The sequence below is a fragment of the Myxocyprinus asiaticus genome, chromosome 13 (assembly GCF_019703515.2).
Source record: "Myxocyprinus asiaticus isolate MX2 ecotype Aquarium Trade chromosome 13, UBuf_Myxa_2, whole genome shotgun sequence".
NCBI classification, from domain to species: Eukaryota; Metazoa; Chordata; class Actinopteri; order Cypriniformes; family Catostomidae; genus Myxocyprinus; species Myxocyprinus asiaticus.
The window spans coordinates 46,600,316-46,606,920 of NC_059356.1; the positions used below are offsets into that span (position 1 = coordinate 46,600,316).

The 6,605-nt window shown below is 37.2% G+C and overlaps 1 pseudogene; it reads left to right on the plus strand.

The window, feature by feature from the left end:
• Nucleotides 1-110: 110 nt before the first annotated feature.
• On the plus strand, nucleotides 111-3,362 carry LOC127449753 (cytochrome P450 2K1-like; annotated as a pseudogene).
• Nucleotides 3,363-6,605: the final 3,243 nt, after the last annotated feature.

Sequence of the window (6,605 nt, forward strand, 5' to 3'; positions counted from 1 at the left end):
CAGATATTTCCAACATATATATGGAGGGAATCCTTTCCTGACCTGAAAAGCACTGTTTATGTCTATTTTGTTTGAAGACTCGGACGATTGTTGGGGAGATCTCAGTGACTATGGCTTTAGTGGAAACACTTCTCATGCATGTGTCCACCACAGCAGGTGCTTTACTTGGTGCTGTGTTGTTGCTTTTGGTAATTTATCTCCTCTCCACTGACTCCAGCTCTCCTGAAGAGGAAAAAGAACATACAGGACCCAAACCACTGCCACTGCTGGGCAACCTGCACCAACTGGACCTCAAAAGACTTCACGTGAGCCTCTCAGAGGTGAGTTTATTGTTTTGCTTTGATGAAAGAAGATGAAACATGGTTTTAACATTGTTCTCAGTACTGCATTAAAATTGTATCTAGTCATTGTTGTCTATCAAAAACCTCCTTGAAGTGTGCTCAAAAGTAAAACCTAAAAATGGCATTTGACAATGTTCCGGATAGATTTGCAAAAGGTTGACACAAAGTGGGTCTGTTATTATTTAAACACTTATTGTGTTTCACACTTAACCAAGAAATATGGGTCTGTTTTCGAAGTGCAATTTGGACCCAAAAAGGTTGTGGTTCTGTCTGTATACAAGACAGTAAAGCAAGCGCTCGTAAACCAGGCTAAAGGATTTGGGCAAAGAGATATTGCCCCTTTATTATAAGACATCATCAGATGGCATGGTTAATAGTCTGCTTTCACTAACATGTCACAGCTTGCTTTTAAGTGACTGCTACTGCGCATCTGATTGTCAGTTGCCTTTATATTGTTTGTTGATACCAAAACTTTGTGTTTTTGTTTTCTGCTGATTTAAGCCCATGCAAAACCAAACTATTAAGATTATGGACAAGTTAGAATTTGGAGACAAATCGGAAAACAAGTCAAACCCTAACCAGTGTTTCCCAACCTTTGGTCTAAAGTACCCCCAGAGCATCATCAGTAAGGCTACCCCTTACTGTACCCACTTAAGTACCCCTTCATCGACATAAAACCAAAGATTCGTGCCAAAAACTAAATATCATTTAAGGTTATCATTAATATTCCTGAGGTACAAAATGATAAAATGAAGTTGCCAGTTATGACGTTTATTCATCAACAACAACAAAAACTAAACCATGCCAAAACTAAAATGAGCTTTGAAACTCATGACAACAGACTAAATTAGTGGGAATAAAAAAGTTGATTTAATTATGTCAAAATAATCAGTCCAGCCCAAGGGCAAATCATTGGGCATATGTTTACATATAAAGAAGGTCTCTCTCATCTTATGCTGTTGTATTGGAACCTTCTAACTTGGTACATTATGAAATATGAATTTAACAAATGTTATTTTATCATAATTTTTTTGTTTATCATTTTGGTAACATTTTTGCTTTTTAAAAATGCATCCATAAATATCCATCAATAAATATGATGAAATTATGTCAAATTAAGTTAATACTATTTTTAAGTTAGTAATATTTTTACCCAGCCCTAATCGCTATTAAGTCATTTTGACATTTTGTTTATAATTCTTTTCATGTACCCCCTAGAGCCTGCTTACATATCCTCGGCTGGGAATTACTGCTCTATACAAGGAACAAGTCTGTTAAGTTTTGTTGTACATTTCTGAAAATTTGCTAAATGTTTTGCTTTGTTCAGTGCAAGATAATGTTTGTCTGGAAAAGAGATCAGTTTTGAAATGATCAGTTCTAGATCAGTTTCCCTCATCATCTTGGGTGATATATGAATACAAACCTAACAATGTTTGAACAGTGTGTAACAATGTTTCTCTGAAGGAACCATCAGTAATGCTAATGGTGACATCTGGAAGACCATGAGAAGGTTCGCTCTCTAAACACTTCAAGACTATGGAATGGGCAAGAAACTGAGCGAAGAGAAAATCATAGCGGAGAAGCGTTATCCGCGGGAAGTATTTGAGAAGTTCCAAGGTAGTGCAAGTACTTGTATGTCAGACTGATCACACTGTGAATTCTGCGACAGTATGTCAAATGTTTTGCTACTTATATTGGTCTGTGCTTACTGATATTCAAACGAATGCCCCCAGTGGCCGAAGCTGGAAGTGTTGTTGAACGTACAGGCACGTGTGAGCTTCAGTTTCTTGGTGAAAGATCCACAGAGTGGTACCAAAAGCAAGTTGTATTTTTACTTGGATGTAATAGTCAACAGGAGTGTATATTTGGACACACTTTATATTAGATGTCTTTAACTACTTTTTATTGAAACATCTGATACAATGCACATATTATTTGCACAAGTGTTGTCGCATTGTACGTACATTTAAGTACCTGCATTTCATTACATCTGTAGTTACACTGTTAACATTACCCTAAACCTAATCCTACCCTAACCCTTACCCCAAACCCTAACCCCTAGCCTTAACCCGAACAACATTTATTTACATTGTATTGCATGTATTTTAATGTTAGTACATAGTAGTTAAATACACCTAATATGAAGTGGGACTGTATATTTTACTACCCATATGCCCTCACCCAACCTTAAACCTAACCGTCAGTGGCTTAAAAATGTAATTTAGAGCTAAAATACATCCTACGATTCGCACTCACCATTGTTTATGTGAACACAATTACTTCATGGTTCCCAAGAGACCAGAACCCTTGTCTCGAAGAAAGCATGTTGATTTCACATGTGATCTTGTTGTGTATCCCGTACTTTTGTTTTTTAAAACTAGATTACTGTGGATGTTTTCATGTCTGTTTTCCATATTTCTTGCAGGAAATCCTTTTGATACAACACAACCAGTAAATTATGCTGTCTCCAACATCATCTCAGCTATTGTTTATGGCAAACGATTTAAATGTGAGACCCAAAGTTTAAGGATATGGTTGACAAGGCAGTCAAAAATCTATGCATGACTGGTTCTGTTGCTACTGTACATTCATCTTATCTTACTTATGCCATTTTCTCATGTCAGTCAAACAGATGCTGATGCATTGTAAAGTTGGTGTGTGGCTCCACCTGCAGATCCGTCATGTGTCCAGTGCTTGGACCCTGGCTGAAGATGTGTAAAGTGGTGATGAAAAATAAGGAAAGCAACAGGAGAGAAATGCAGGAGCTGGTGAACCGCTTACAGGAGACCTTGAACCCCCTTGACTGCAGAGGATTAATTGACTCATTTCTCATATGCAAACAAAGCATAGAAGTAAAAGATTTATGCTTCATTTTTTGTCCGTGCAAAGGGTATTGTCAGCAAAAGCTGCAGCTGAAGGTGCTCTCCACCTTTTTTCCTGCATGAATAGTAGAGTACAATGGGGCAAACATTCCCACTGTTGGCAATGGAAAAAATTACAATGTGACTATTTGTACTAGTGGTAACTAGTGCTTTTTGTCCCCCAACAGTCTGGTGGAAACACAGAAGTTTATGTCAGAATGCTCCACAGGTGTCGCTGCAGTGGAGTTGGGTGTACCAATAGTGTGAATGCGCTTTTTCATGCGAGCGACCCGAGTTCAAATACGCCTTTTCCACTCTTTTTCCCACCCTGTTTCCTGTCTCCAATCTTAATATGTACTTTTATACTACTACTCATAGAACCTGACACTATTTGCACAGGGGAGCAAATATAATCTAAAACTGCTTGCACTTAGTGCAGAGAAGATGCTTTTTGTTGCTATTTACACTCAGTACAAATAGCATCTATTGTTAATTGCACTTAGCGTAAAAAGCTTATGGCAAAAAATGTTTTACTCTTGATTGACAATTAATGGAACAATATGATTTGTGGTAAAAGAAATGGTAAAAGAAATGTGTTTAGATTAAAAATTATGTAAATATAATATCAGTACAGGATGCATCAATTTTCTGTTTATTAAATCAATTTTTACTTAACCTTCTAAGTATATTAAAAAACTCCTTTAGATGAAGATACTGTGACTTCACGCTGCAGTACATCATACTTTCTTTGTCAGGCCAACATAATAATGTTTATAAAGTTTAATAAAAGTTATTATAAAGGCATATCTACTGTATGGTTTGACACAGAAACAAAACTAGTAAAAAACAAACAAACAAAAGAATGTTGCTATGCTGCTTAAGTAACTGGTCCACATACAGTAAATAATAAAATTTGACTTATTCAATATTCAAACTTTAAAGCAGGCTATTTTGATTGAACAAGCTGCTTGCTTCTTTCAAAATAAATGCAATGACATATTTTATAAGTATTACATAATTTGTTATTAAAATCTCCATTCATAAACAGTACATGCTGCGGTGGTGGAAATGGGGTCCCATTCGTCCCTTTTGATCTTACATCATTGTGGTATTACAGTAAATCACCCTTAGACCATATTTGACCTCATATATGTCCCAGTGATTGCACACAAACAGCAATTTTGCAGCATTTTCAGCTCAATTTTAACGAAGCGCCCATTTACAGTTTTATTCTGGAGTGCCCAAACAATCCGGAAGTGCTGATGCCAAACATTTGTAGACCCACTTTATATTAGGTATCGTTAAAGTCAGTGTACTTAAGCATTTGCTACAATGTACTTATTATGTACAAATGTTTCGTTACATTGTACTTACATTTAAAGTACCTGCATCTAATTACATTTGCAGTAACACTGGCAATCTTACCCCTAAACCATAACCCCTAAGCTTTACCCTAATCCCTAACCCTACTCCTAAACCTACCAAATGTGAATCTTGTGAGCAGTTTGCAGAACAACATGCAGTTACAAAATAAATACAGTGTATTGTATGTATTTTAATGTTAGTACATAGTAGTTAAAGACACCTAATATAAAGTGTGACCACATTTGTTTGTAAACAGGAACTTCATCCATATTATTCTGCTTTTAGTCAATGAATGCCTTACATCTTGGAGTTACAGTGTTGGGAAAGGTGCATATCACAAGTGAATCCAATGTGATTCAAGATAAATATTGAATGTCATCAAAGATCCTACTATTTAGCTTGTATCTATCTAAATGTTTGAGCTCAGTTTCTAAATGATACTATCGATTTCGTTTACAACGTATGAAGGATGTGTTTGTGCCTCCTGCAGGAATCTGGAGAAAATTCTTCACACTTCCATGATCAACCCTGCACACTTTCTAGACGAGAATGGTCAGCTGATCAAACGAGATGCCTTTATGCCCTTCTCTGCTGGTATTGTGTATTTCTATTCACGTTAGATTGAACATGTTTTCAATGGCTTGATAATCGACACTTTTCGGAGCCAGTTTTACTATGACTTTCAGCCAACTGGTGTCAAAATGTAGGTCATCCAGGTATTCCATGCGAATAATCTGCATTCTGTGCACAGCATACATACTACATACTGCAGGGATATTGTGAGTAGTATGATAGCATGCCATTCCAAACATACTCTTTGTCTTCAGGGTGCAGGGTGTGTCTTGAAGAGGGTTTGGCTGGGATGGTGTTCATTCTGTTCTCCACCTCTCTCTTTCAGCACTTCCATTTCACTCCTCCACCTTGAGTCTCTAAAGATGATCTGGATCTCACACCAGTCATGGGCCTTATCTTTAACCCGTCCCCACACAAAGTGTGTGCAGTCAGGAGGGTGGAAAGACAGCAAAACTGATCCATCAATCAACTGGGAAAAGAGCTCACTATTCTCATGATTTCAAATCAGCAAAGGATTTTATTTTTAGATTGAACAGGCCTAATGGTTTTGAAAGCTTCAGTTCTATCATTTTATATGCTCTCATTGCCTTATCGGATATGGTGACATATTTAGTTTACATTTTATGCTGAAACAAAAATGTGTATATTTCTACCACTTAAAAAAGGTTTAATACACTTTTAAACATAAACAGCATTTGCTCCTCTTCTGTAATTTGTTCAGTGTGTTGGCAAATGGCTTGCAGCCTCTTTCACGAGACAGTTTTGCCACCTGCTGGTAAGACCTGACAGCAACTCATGTTACTCTGTTGACTATTCTTGAGTTTTCATCTAAAAGAACAGAATAAAAATCCTTTCAAAATGTGTAACCCGTGTGCACGTGCTGTGTTCGTGTTATTCCATTGAAATGTTGCAATCTTTAGATGCCTTTGTTTTACCAGAGAATAAGCAAATAAATGTGAAGTGCATCTCAATAAGGATTTACGACCCATAGACCTTATTCACAATAGCGCCATCTTTGATTTTTAATGGGAATGAAAATGAGGCTGTGAGGGATAGACTTACAGTCTCTTCAATGGCACGAATGGTATAAAGCTGTAAAAAGCTCCTAGATCACATCTGATTTTCCTCAACTCATGTTGTCTGGAGTTCTTTGTATACTGAATGCTCTTGAACAGATATTTTATCAATGTTTTGTCAGCAGAACGATCCAAAAACACTTTAAACTGCAGTACAGCCAAGGGCGTAGATTTAGCTTGAACTCTGGGGGGGTTGCAACGTGAAGCATTTACATATTTCCATTGATCAGGATATATATTTGGGTGGGGGGTGTGGGGGGTCTACGCCCCTGAGCACAGCCATTGAAGAGACTGCAAGTCTATCCCTCACAGCCTTGTTGTCATTCCCATTAAAAATCAAAGATGGCTCTACCCTGCATAAGGTCTAATGCGATAACACTTTATTTTGC